General features: G+C 38.2%; 1 long non-coding RNA gene across 1 annotated transcript; it reads right to left on the bottom strand.

Annotated features, from left to right (window-relative positions):
* Window positions 1–6,518: 6,518 nt before the first annotated feature.
* On the bottom strand, window positions 6,519–13,190 carry LOC121735951. Its single transcript, XR_006036946.1, has 2 exons — window positions 13,136–13,190; window positions 6,519–6,567 (listed from the first exon to the last, which is right to left on the bottom strand). It is a non-coding gene; the product is annotated as an uncharacterized LOC121735951 (long non-coding RNA).
* Between the last annotated feature and the right edge of the window lie 1,191 nt (window positions 13,191–14,381).

The raw sequence follows: 14,381 nt of genomic DNA, 5'->3' as shown, positions 1-14,381 counted from the left end.
TTTCAAATGGACTCATTGAGTCAAAGTTATTGTTAACTATTTTATGCAAGGTGCATAGGTCAGACACTAACCTGCGACACTCAAGGAAGTAGATATTAAAATGCGTAAGACGATTTTCGTAGCTTGCTCTGTAAGGGCACGTCTTATCTTTGAATGATAGATAACGTGTAAATGAACGTTGGATTCTTTGAATGTGTGTTTTGTAGTGGGGGTTTCAGGCTACAGAAGTTTATTCTAAAGTACTACGGGTTAGGGCATTAAATAAGGTAATAATGCTGATTGCCTTTCTGAAGTCTCTAGTGTTACGTTTAATAAAACCGAGTAACATCCACGCTTTACTTATTATTTGGTCAAGATGCTCAATGAAAGATAATTTACTATCTAGCATGACTCCAAGATCCCTTATGACTTTAATCTCTTGTAGTTGCTATCCTTGAATGAAGTAGCAGGTGTTTATGGGTTTTCTTTTGCGGCTAAATTTTATGTGAGCACATTTTAAGGCATTTAGGGACATTTTATTGTTGCTACACCATGCCTCGATAGAGTCGAGATCTTTTTGGAGCAAATCACGGTACTCAGGTGATTTGATTACCCTATATATTTTTAGATCGTCCGCAAACAGAGAGCATTTACTAAAGATGATTCTGAGGGTTATATCATTTATAAATAACGAAAACAGGATTGGGCCGAGAAGGGAACCCTGAGGGACACCAGAAGAGGCGACATTCATCTATCATCTATGATTTTAGGTCCGTTAAAAAAAATCTAACTCTACTGTAACAGTAGGGTTAGATTTTTTTGCGCCAGTGTTTAGAAGACGTCATTTAAAATAGCATAAATTCAAAAACTTGACCAAATCCGATGTGTGCGTTAGCCGCCATATTGGTTTAAAGTTCAAATCTTTTCTTAGCCTCTGAACATTAGTGTAAAAAAAAATCTGACTATAATAAATTTATTTCAGATTCCCATACAAAGCTAAACTAACCCTACTGGGCTACGTGTACTTTGCGTTCAAAAGCTACGTGCTTTTTTCTTTCGATGCAGTGAAAACGACTACAAATATGTCAAATGGTAGGCAGCATACATACTCGTATAGCAACATTTAACATATTTCGCGGGTAGTTTTCAGGTCTTCAATCAATCCCCAAGCGGCACCCGTCTGCCACATAACAATTGAAAATCCATTGTGTCTGCAATACCCACGACGGAGGTGTTATGCTTGTGTACACTTCCATAAGTATAATAAGCAGTTATCTATAAAATGTAATATTCATATCTTATCGTAATAAATATTGTTACTAAGTTTCACAATGGAGAGGCGACAGTAATCGCCGGGACATTTGTACAACCGCCCGATATTTCAGTGTCGGTTTTAAGCTCTATATTAATATTGATTTCGGATGCACGGAACAGTGGATACGGTCATTAGATAACTATGGCCTGCAAACCTACAAGGAGACAGCGCATTCCCTTAAAAGGCCGGCAACGCACCTGCAACTCTTCTGAATTTGCAAGTATCCATGGACGACGATAATCGTTTTTAGTCAGGTGACCCGTTTGCTCGTTTGTCCCCGATTTTATTTAAAAAATGTTTCTCTTTCTGCGCTGCTACTTTCACAGTGAATTTGATACAGGGGACTCATATTACGCACCCTATTAAAGTATTATCACTTGGACACAGAATATATATTAGTAGTACCAACAGAAGACCCACTCGTGAAACCCGTTTAAAAAAATAACAACTCATGCTACGATACTATAAAGTTCAAATTCCGACCGCGCAGTGCTAGGTGCCTACAATTATATTTGCCTACATGTGCGCTCTCTTTCTATCGCGTAAGAGGTACTTTTTCTGACGAAATCAAGATTGTTTTGACCTTTTAGAAAATAAAATAATCTTCTTTTAATGACTATAGCTACTAATAGCAATTTTGTTTATAGTAATAATCAAATTTTAGTAACCCAACGTATATTTTATAATAGTTTTATATTCGATTATAGTGTAGGAGCTGGTCAGGATTTTTTTACAACTTAAAGAGAGTAACTTGTGTTTATTTATGTGTAGTATGCGGTTTGTTTGTAACAAATTGGTTTATTTGCTATGTTTGTGTATTTTTTAAAATCTTTTTTTGTATTTTAAAGTCTTAAATTACTTTATTGAAATATTTCTTTGACTTTTTTCAATTGTTCATATTTATCAGATTAATAACGATTCTGTCACAGCGGTTAAATCAGTACGTAGATATATGCGACGAAAAAATCTTGCGCGCGCGTCACCGCTCGCTTGTGAGTCCCTTGTGATCTGCCCCTTTAAAGGGGTACTTACAGTTCGATACCTAAACGCGCGAGTGGGACAGGCCTGACTTGGATTTGTTACGCCCTGTATACTGTATAGTGCAGGGCTTCCCAAACTGTGCGTCGCGATGCCCCGGGGCGTCGCATGTCAACACAACCAAATCGAGTGAGCGCCGCGCGCATTATGTCAATCATACATCCCGGGATTCCTGGGCAGTCTATCCCCGGTTTCAGAAGTTATGCTCAGAATAGCAAGCGCAGCGCTTAAAATATTAAGTTTCACACACCATTTTAATGGTATCATGTAAGCACAAACTAGACATAAGATAACACCTTTAAAAACTACATTATGTGAATAAATGAAAAAAAGAAAAAAACACCTTTCACACTAGCCAGCCTTGCTGGCTTTAATATCTTTCATACATAAATATATCTTTTAATTTTTTATGCTTATGTTTTGATTTGGTCATTATTTGCTAATAAAAATATAAATATCCAAAAAGTGTTTAAGTATGTGATAACCTTAAACCTATGTAGGCTGGTTCTAAAATTAGAAAGTATTTTTGGGAGCTGGGTTGAGGGGCGTCGTAAAGAAATGGCGAAGTCCCAAGGGCGTCACAGTACAAATAAGTTTGGGAAGCCCTGGTATAGTGTATATTTTTTTTAGTGATTAACATGTTCCACGGTGGATGCTCGAATATTTGGCGAGTTGTTTGGTTGAATATGAAACTTGAATATGAATATTATGCCTCCTCCGTTTCTTTACGATTCCAAGTTATTGTCTGTTGGCATTATTTGAAACTGAATATTAATTTATGGGTACAGCAGCTAGATTTAATGTACACTAATTTCGTTATGAATGTCCGCCCGACACGTATAGTTATTGCTTGCCGATTTATAACGTACTTTCCAAATTGGTGTATGAAAATGTATGAATTTATATTCAGGTTTTAGTTTACTGCTGGACAAAGGCCTCCCTCAGGGTCTTCCACTTGTCTCGCTCCAGCGCCACCGTTGGCCAGCCCGGCTGGCGCCTGGTACGCCTCCAGCTCATTGCACCATCTTTTCCTAGGCCGGCCACGGTCGCGTCTTCCATATCAGGTACCCACTATGTCAATATCTTTGCCAGGTTTTAGTTTGTTTTTTTCTAGCCTATAGCCCCACTGCTGGACAAAGGCCTCCCCCAGGGTCTTCCACTTGTCTCGCTCCAGCACCACCGTTGGCCAGCCCGGCTGGCGCCTGGTACGCCTCCAGCTCATTGCACCATCTTTTCCTAGGCCGGCCACGGTCGCGTCTTCCATATCAGGTACCCACTCTGTCAATATCTTTGCCCAGCGGTCGGGATGCATACGGCTAACGTGGCCAGCCCAATCCCACTTTAGCTTAGCCCTACGTCCGAGATTTTTATTTGTGAGCGCAGTGTTGTGTTCCTTTTAGTTTTTAAAATCGACAAATTATGTTGACATAGGTGCATCACTTCTAGAGTTAGATTTTTGTATTACTTGCATTAGGGATGATGACAAGGTCAAAGATTTGCGAATTTTGTGAATAAAATAAAGAAATCACGGTAAAAAATAAGTGTTCCCAAAATTTCAGCTCGCTAGCATTTGTATTTTTTTTGTTATGCGCCTTCAAAGTTGGATATTCAAGTCTAAATTTTTTTTCAATTAAATTTCATAATATTTGTATACAATTCGATAACTTATGCAATTAAAAGCAACTTTTGTTATGAAACCGCTTTCATAAACGCAATATTTAATATAATTGTCGAACAAAGTTGTCTCCCGATGCGTACAAACTACGAAAGACTGACGTCATACTTTCGTAGCACTTTGTATGGAGCGTTTCGGGCAGGTCTTTTTTATGAGATATTTGAATTGTCATATCTTGGTGAATTTTTAAGCTATCAGAGTCATTCTTTCAACGATGTTTCTATTTTTTAAGTGTCTTTCAATTACCGATAAGAAAAAAAAATAGTCATCATGCCTATTACGAAAGAATAGGAATATTTATTGACAGTCTGATTCTTTCGTAAAACACGTAATTGAAGACGTGAGTGGAAGGATACGACAACTATCAGTAAAAAAATGCATAAATTGAGGTTTTAGGGCCGAAAAAATGATTTAAAATAAAAATAAACTGCATTTTATGTGAAGCCTGTAGCCAGATTAGCCAGGTGAAGAAGTAGCTAAGTTACAAGGTTTGTTCAAATTATAAGGAAAAAATTGAGCAAAAAATGTTATCGACGTGTTCTTGCACATATTATGTCTTCAATTATGGCTACACTAAGCGTTTCGTTCAAGATGATCTTATCGCCAAACATTAACAATAAATATCAACAATCGGTATACCTACATAAAATCTTTGAAATCTTCAAAAATATTAATCTAATGTATTTTGTGTAGACGATATGATAATAGTTATTTAAATATTCTACAAAATTCATTCAAGAAATTTCTCTTAAAAAGTTTATTCAAGAATGTAAAGCAAAAAGCAAGATTCCAAATGAATATGAAAATTGACAAAAGCTCTTAGATTGTATCAAATTATTTAAAGTTCGGTCGGTCGAAGTTCAGAAGCTCAATTTAACTTCTGAACTTCTGGACTCTGGGGACGGATGATGGATGACTGAATTAATTTGGCCAGGATAAGAGACACATGATCTATATTTACTTTTATAATTTTACAGAGCAAGGTCCTTTCGAAATGAATGAATGAAAGTTATTTAAAAATATTAGGTTTGAATCCCAAACAAAACTTAGCTATGATAATATTGTAATACATTATAATATTTATCGTAGTGTTTTCTTGTACCACGGGTATCTATTAAATACGAAAATAAAATTACAATAATTAACTTAAACTAAAATAGTGTTACATAAACCAGGTTAAAATGAAAGTTAAAATACATAAAGTATGTAAGTAATTGAAATACATTATAATATTTATCGTAGTGTTTTCTTGTACCACGGTTTTTTATTTATTAAATACGAAGAGAAAATTACAATAATTTACTTAAAATAAAACAGTGTTACATTTAAACCAACTTATATTGAAACAGGTTATTTTATAATGCCTGAATGTGCAAGCAATACACAAAGCTCTTTTGCCCTCGTAACTCAATAGGATGGATGGGTACGACTGATGCGAAATTGAAGAGATCAGAGGTAGAACCAAATTTTTTCATGATAATGGGCACATGGATTTCTGGTCAGACGATCAGGCGATCCACCTCCATTGTCCTTACTTCTAACTAATCTTCATTTTTTACAGAATGAAATGTGAACCCAGGACTACCGAGTTCAAAGCCAAGTTCTGTAACACCGGATCATCAATATCTAATGCAAGATATACTAATGGAATGTATACCTACAATTGGTATTTCGTGGATTGTATTCCTGATGTATACATTTACGTTACCTTATTTGCTATCTATTTGGTTATGATCTTTTCAAACTCCCATATGAATGCTGTAGCTTTTATAAAGGGTAGCGTACACTATAGATGCTTTAGTCAAAATATAATCGCAAAAAGGAAAGCCAGCGAACAAATTTTCTTGCATTGTTCGCTTGCTCGTAGATTCTTGTTACACTAAGAACTGAATTGCCTTAAACATCATCACACTAATAAACTTTTTCGCGCAAAAACTACAGATTTTGGCCACATTGGAAATGGTGGTAGGCAGTTAAACGTGAAATAAAACAATATAAAAAATATTTTATTCAAAATGGGTATCAAGGTACACTTTTTTCACGTCGAGTCTACAATGAGGCTTACCACCGGTTCGAGAACTAACCCAGCGAGAAGAACTTGCACTTTTTTTATAATTGACACCAAATATGGTTAGCACAATACAGTGTTCTCGTAGGATGAATATTTACTAGATTTTTAACACTAATAAGAAAAGAAATAAACGCTACACTAAAGTAGTTGTTGTACTACAATATGTATAATATTTATCTGTGTATCATTGCCAACTTTGCCGATAATGTGCGCTACTGCTTATTTAGTTTGAGTTCGATACAAATATGTTTGTGCTGGATGTTTGTATTCACTTAGAAGTTTCTTTTCAAGCCCACCTTTATTGTTGCACAAACAGACAAACATACGATATCAAAGTCTATTGATGTACAAATATTGGGCCCATCACAACATTTTCCTGATTTTTGTTGCATAATATAATGATTGTAATGATAGCTTATGTTTTTTTAATGATAATAATAATATCTATGGACGCTTCACACCACGTCAGTCTGGCCCCTTGCTAAGTGCCTGAAGGACTTGTTTACAAAGAATTCAATATTTAGCAGAAAAATTAAATGTTTAGCACATTCTCGATTACTTAACACTTAACATCATTCATGTAAAATTAAAATTTGAGAAATATTGAACCATATTGGTAAAATTTTTCAATTAAATGAAGATTCAAATGGTAAAAAAATGTTAAAAATTGAGGGATTAATGTTTATCGAGTTCTGCTAACGATAGCTAAAACATAAAATTTCACCATCCCAATTCTTGCGCATAGGAGCGCATTTCAAAGGTGGAAAACTTTAAAAAAATATTCACTGTACCAAAACCCGTCGACGCTAGGCTGGTACAATAGACCGTGTGTGGTCCAAGGGGATAAAAAATATCCCATATCCTCATAGCTAGAATAATTTATATTCAAGATATGAGGTATTCAACTATTCAAATTATAATAAGATTGAATAAGTCCGTCAAGATTCTGGCTAGCCTCCAAAATCTCAGAAAAAAATGGCTTCTGATATAAATTGGAGATTCCTTACCTTCAAATGACGGATCAAAAGAATATAATTCAAAATGGTACGTAATAATATCCTTCGTCTGTTCATTGCAGATTTAGTTATCCATACTTCCATACTAATATTATAAATACGAAAGTATGTCGGTCTTTTTGTGACCTCTTCGCGTCCAAACCACTAAACCGATTTTGCTAAGTCCCGGGAACGGACATAGGATACTTTTTATCCCAAAAAAATGTACGATTCCCGCACGATAAACGAATTCTGGAGCAACGTAGTTGTAGGCGTCATATGGATATTTGAGTACGTAACAAGTAGATAAGCTGTAACTGCTAAAGAAGAACAAAAATCGCTTCAGCTTGTACACTACGTCTTGTATTTTATCCTCACTATCACATACACTACGGCCGGCGATTGTTAATTTTGCACGGAACGCCTACGCTCAACTAGTTTATTCCTACGGCTATGGGGTGATTTAGACTCGCACCGACAATGGAAGACTGTATAGAATTTAAGGGTTAAATGTGTTGACAGGAATAGGGACCAAACCGAACGGACATAGTTTGTAAGCAAATAAACGTGTAGCTGCCTATTGCTACTCTACCGACTACGATGTCCTCCTTATCAACAGACAGACAGAGACGCACTGGTACTTGTCGTCCGTCCCGCTCGCACGCACTAACCTTAAGTATTGTATTCTAAATATAGCCCAGCTCTGTAATGTAAACAAATACACATTCCTATTCCGACCATTGGTGTTTTAATACGTCTCTACCTCCGAATGTACATCACTAATAAGTAGCACTACACATCGCTACAAACGTCTACGGAACGTTATGAAAAGAGTGAATTGTTTGCGAACTTTTGATACGTAAACCTGTGCAGTGTTTTTTTTATGAAATAAGGGGGCAAACGAGTAAACGGGTCACCTGATGGAAAGCAACTTCCGTCGCCCATGGACACCCGCAGCATCAGAAGAGCTGCAGGTGCGTTGCCGGTCTTTTAAGAGGGAATAGGGTAATAGGGAAGGGTAGGGATGGGAAGGGAAGGGAAGGGAATAGGGGAGGGTAGGGAAGGTGTAGGATTGGGCCTCCGGTAAACTCACTCACTCGGCGAAACACAGCGCAAACGCTGTTTCACGCCAGTTTTCTGTGAGAACGTGGTATTTCTCCGGTTGAGCCGGCCCATTCGTGCCGAAGCATGACTTTCCCACGTATAATTTGTGCTTTAACTCAGTAATTTTTATTTATATGCAGATGTGTTATCATCAGTCAGTCAAGGTGTGACGACGCGAGCCCTCACTAAGCTCGGCTTTTAGCTAGTCAACTTAGTTTGCAAATATTTTATCGTATAAGTATACTGAAACACTTGTAATCCTCAAAACTTATACTAACGATAGCAGTTTTATCTTAATTTTCAATACAATAAGTGTTGTGGACACAACGATGGCAAGGGTGGCGAACATATTTTAGAAAGTTAAGTAGTGTATTTCTAAGATATTGTTAAAGTGAAATCGCCACATGTTCGGTCCCTTTGACTGTATTAGGTTCGTTAGTTAAAATACGTTATTGTGTTCCTTAAAAATTAGTAACGAGTAAAGCTGTTTCTCTTAAAAAGTAATAAAGCATTGTCTTTGTCATAACAATAAAATATAAAGGATATTTAGGAACAGACGTTCGGCAATATCTGAGAAACTAGCGTGAGAATAGAATTTTAGAAAGCTAGCAGATGCTTAGTTTATTGTCTACGGTAGATTTATTTATTTGATTATGTGTATTGGAATATGTGTAGAGTACAAATAAATAAAGACTAGGCTATCGTATGTAATATGGGACACCTTTGGGGTTAGATACGAATGTGGTAAAATGTGTTGTAGTATCTAGCTATAAGTTTTGAGTATAATAAAACGTTATGTATTCTTGTGTATTAATTTCCGCGATAGTTGTTGCTATGAGTATTTCTTGCCACGTATTGTGTAATTCATACGTTTGGAATCAGAGGGCAAGAAATACGAATAATGTGTATTAGTAGATGATTAATTAGTACACATCTGAATTAGATTTAATTTGTATAATGTATATTAATCTAAGACTCTGATCTGTGAGTCATGATATTATGTTACGTAGATTAAGAACATAATATCATGGTATTGAAATTGTTGTATTGCATATGTATTGAATAATTATTGTGTGTGCAATTTGTATTGTGTAGTGCACAGTGCCATAGTAATGGGTAGGAAAGAGATAGGTATATGCTGAAATGGTATCTCCGCGAGATAGAAATAAGGCGGGGGCTTCTGCGTATATCCCCGCACCGGGATAAGTGGGCGGGGTTTTCTCCCTCTGCGCTAGCGCATGGCGGGAGTGAAGCTTAGACGTATAAATAGGCCGGTCGACGTTGCGACGTAGCGTTGTGATAGAATAGTAATTGGGCATAGGACTCATACGGCAACTACGACTCCAGAAACTCTGACGGAACTTGGTCAGAGAACACCATTCTTATCGGACGGATATAAATTGCTCCGATAGGTCAGATTACGGGTGTAACGAGTATAAATATTGAGTAGTCCGCCCTTTGCCTTGGTACAGTGCACAAAGTTTAATTTTAATATAATAAATCGAAGTGAAGAGTTAAAAGTGATTTAATTTAAAGTCATCAAAGCTCAAACATATATAGATATAAATATCAACAAAAATCATACAGTCCACAATATTGTCTGGTCCTTCGAGCCGGATGAAGAAGAACGAGCTGCTGGTTAACCAGGAAGAAAACCAGCCATTCAAGAACGATAAATAATCAGCAAGTTTTCGTCGCAAGAATACGAAGAACGAAGTACTTGTCAGTGCCAGTTTACCAAGTCGAAGAGGTTTGAAGAAACGGACGTCTAGCGTTGTAACGTTGAATCCCTCGAACGACAACGTCTATTCGTTTTGCCGTTGAGTCCACGCAACGTCTGTGTGCTGACTCCGCAAAACTTCATCCGCGTCGCGAACAAGCGAGGAGGCGTGTAATGGAATAGTCACCGCAACAACGAACGGTTGCACTACGTGACGTCGAGTGCGTGAACGACGCGTCGGTGAATCGCAACTAAAAAGCGTGCCGATTATCGACTCACGTAGCAGGATGGTGGTTACACGCAGCCAGGGAAATGCAGCGGGTGAAGATGAGTGTCAAGACACAAGAACGAGCAGGTCGGAATGTGAGTACCTGCAGCCGGGTGCCAGTAGAGCAGAATACGAGCGTCTACGCCCCGGCATAGAAAAAAGCCCAGTACCTGCGACAGTGAGCAGGAGTGAGGCGGAGCGCCGTCTACGGTCACCGACGCAGTCAGTGGCCTCATACAGTTCAGCGGCTAGCGTCAGAACGAGAATACAGCTAGCAAGACTGAAAGCCGCTGAAGAAATGGCAGCTATCAGGAAAAAGGAGCTGGCCATTGAAATGGAACAATTGAAAATTGAAATGGAACAGTTGGATATTGAAGAAGAACGTGTAAAGATGCGTTTGGAAAAAGAAATGGCAGGCATTCTACGTAAGCAGAAAAAAATGCTTGAGGACGCGGCCACGAAAGAAGATCGACTACGGGTCGCCGAAACAAACTCGGTCGCCTCACGGGGGGAGAAAGGAAGCCAAGAAAATCAGCAAGTGCAGCAGTTAGCAGAGCCAGTCGCTGCTCGAAATGAATCAGATATCGAGCAACTGGACGATGTTATCGGACGAACGGCGCAACCTCAGTCTATTCATAGTGACCCGCCAACGTTTACCAGTTCGATAACAGATTGGCTACCCCCTCAGGCCTCGTATGGTGACACAACACAGACGTATAATGTGTTACAGGCTGGAAACATACAAAGGCTAAGGCGCAAAGCAGAACCTTGCGGACTCGAAGTGTGTGTCCGTCCGCATCATAGCTCTCAGCATGCTGAGCTGCAACAGAGGGCACAGGAATCCCAAGATGCACCTGAAAATGACAAGGTCCTGCACGTTATCGAAAGAACGAGCCCAATCGAAGACGAAGAATTACTACAAGAGAAAAATTCTGAGATGAAGGCATCGGACGTTAGCGACCGACCACGGGTGAAGAAAGAAGACCAGCGAGCCCTGGAGATAGTCACAAGGACTATTAGACCGACCCAGGAGCGATCGGAAGCTGGACTCCCATGGCGTCAAGATGAAAAGAAACTCCCTCAGCGCTATAAAGCGACTTTCCAACAGAAAAGCACAAAGAGGAAGATAAGTGCCGATCCTGCGTTCGCCGGATATTATTTCAAGCGGCGCAAGTTGAAAAGGTTTACGGCTAAGTTGGTACCCCGACGCGAGGCGCGAAAGAACGAGCGACCAATCCAGCGTGGTGACGTCAGAAAAGTTAGCACGTCACCGCCACGCAACACCCGGTCCGAAGGATATCACCGAGCACCGGGACCAGATGGAGAAGTACGGCCTGCTGTCGTCCAAACACGGACGAGGATGTTCCGGGGGCCTGGAAGGAAGCTGGTGCTACGGGGAGGAGAGGCTACGCAAGCTGCGCCGGGGGGAGAAATGTTGTGGACACAACGATGGCAAGGGTGGCGAACATATTTTAGAAAGTTAAGTAGTGTATTTCTAAGATATTGTTAAAGTGAAATCGCCACATGTTCGGTCCCTTTGACTGTATTAGGTTCGTTAGTTAAAATACGTTATTGTGTTCCTTAAAAATTAGTAACGAGTAAAGCTGTTTCTCTTAAAAAGTAATAAAGCATTGTCTTTGTCATAACAATAAAATATAAAGGATATTTAGGAACAGACGTTCGGCAATATCTGAGAAACTAGCGTGAGAATAGAATTTTAGAAAGCTAGCAGATGCTTAGTTTATTGTCTACGGTAGATTTATTTATTTGATTATGTGTATTGGAATATGTGTAGAGTACAAATAAATAAAGACTAGGCTATCGTATGTAATATGGGACACCTTTGGGGTTAGATACGAATGTGGTAAAATGTGTTGTAGTATCTAGCTATAAGTTTTGAGTATAATAAAACGTTATGTATTCTTGTGTATTAATTTCCGCGATAGTTGTTGCTATGAGTATTTCTTGCCACGTATTGTGTAATTCATACGTTTGGAATCAGAGGGCAAGAAATACGAATAATGTGTATTAGTAGATGATTAATTAGTACACATCTGAATTAGATTTAATTTGTATAATGTATATTAATCTAAGACTCTGATCTGTGAGTCATGATATTATGTTACGTAGATTAAGAACATAATATCATGGTATTGAAATTGTTGTATTGCATATGTATTGAATAATTATTGTGTGTGCAATTTGTATTGTGTAGTGCACAGTGCCATAGTAATGGGTAGGAAAGAGATAGGTATATGCTGAAATGGTATCTCCGCGAGATAGAAATAAGGCGGGGGCTTCTGCGTATATCCCCGCACCGGGATAAGTGGGCGGGGTTTTCTCCCTCTGCGCTAGCGCATGGCGGGAGTGAAGCTTAGACGTATAAATAGGCCGGTCGACGTTGCGACGTAGCGTTGTGATAGAATAGTAATTGGGCATAGGACTCATACGGCAACTACGACTCCAGAAACTCTGACGGAACTTGGTCAGAGAACACCATTCTTATCGGACGGATATAAATTGCTCCGATAGGTCAGATTACGGGTGTAACGAGTATAAATATTGAGTAGTCCGCCCTTTGCCTTGGTACAGTGCACAAAGTTTAATTTTAATATAATAAATCGAAGTGAAGAGTTAAAAGTGATTTAATTTAAAGTCATCAAAGCTCAAACATATATAGATATAAATATCAACAAAAATCATACAGTCCACAATAATAAGAGTGATAAATGGCGCACGGTTCAGGCTTCAGTTCGCTTCACGCCGCGATTCAGAGCCTTTGTTTCAGAAACAATAGCAGATTTATATTGTTTAGAAACACTTCTCACTTGGAAATTATAAATATGAATATAGATACTTCAAAAGTTTTTCGTAAAATGAGCTGATAAACTAGTGAACTTGATTCATAGGCAAAAAATAATACTTTTATTGACGCTTCACACCACGTCAGTCTGACCCCGTGCTAAGTACCTGAAGGACTTGTGTTACGGGTACCAGACAACGGAAATATATTTAATACTTGTATAACGTATATAATATACTATACAATATATTTAAGACTTGTATGACATGTCACACATCATATTTAATCTAATATATTATGTGTTTGTTCGCGAACTCCTCCAAAACGGCTCAACCGATTTTAATAAAATTTTGTATAGTACATTTGTTAGGCCTGAGACTATTCTCGGGTTTTATCAGTTTTCATTTACACTCTGACAACGTTTGCCGGGTCAGCAATTAGTATTAGGTAAGTATATATATATTGTGTAACAGACATTTTTGTTCCGTCGGAGGGATTCGAACCCCGGCATCCATAGAATGTATTTTTTGCACTTAAATAAAAATACCGAAGTATTTAGATGACACCGTACACGGCTGTATATCTCTGTATCGGTGCGAGGCGTGTCTGGCATGATTTATGTTCGCTAATGCTCGCAGATGAAACAAAATAGATAATTAAGTGGTGAGACGGAATATAAATCTTTGTGCTTTTGGCACTTAACAGAGAGAAAAGTATTTTCAAAAGTATTTCAAGACAAAAAAGAGTATGAAAGATTAGTAGTAGTTGATACTCCTTTCATGGAAAATATTTAGAGTGGATAGATGGATTATTAAGTAGATGTAAATAAATCTAGAAATACATCATTTATTATTCGTAGTTATATAATTTGACTTATATTTGCTACAACAATTTACAGAGATGATGCAGTTTTGGCGCGTGGTCAATGTTGTAAAATGTTTCTAAAATTAATGCATGCAAAATGTGTATAGTCATGATTTTATAACTGTAAATTCATATTATATTTAAATAAATTAACGCAAAGTACCTAAACTTAAGAATTTGGTCAAAAGTAAATTCCAATTACTTACTTTTACAATTTCTAGGCGATGAGCGCAGTAGCTTATTCGGCCTACAAACTCTCGTCCCACTGGGACGAGTTTACGGATTTCAATTTAGGTATCAGTAATTTGTGCACGCATGCATAATCATAATTAGCATGCGAAATTAAGCTGCAGCAGCTGGTGACGCTTGATTGGAAAGTCCATGTGCGCATCTCATTTGGACACCGGTGGTCTTGATTCCGGCACTAAATGATCCAGCACTAATCATGATTAGAGCACATAATATAGCAGTAGGCTGACTTCAAACAAACTGACAAATCAGCGCGGGTACCGCTGTAAGAATGCAATGAACGGTCGTCAATTCAGACCG

The sequence above is a fragment of the Aricia agestis genome, chromosome 18 (genome assembly GCF_905147365.1).
Source record: "Aricia agestis chromosome 18, ilAriAges1.1, whole genome shotgun sequence".
Taxonomy (NCBI): domain Eukaryota; kingdom Metazoa; phylum Arthropoda; class Insecta; order Lepidoptera; family Lycaenidae; genus Aricia; species Aricia agestis.
The sequence above is the reverse complement of the archived record's forward strand: the minus strand, read 5'-3'. Positions and strand labels throughout refer to the sequence as shown.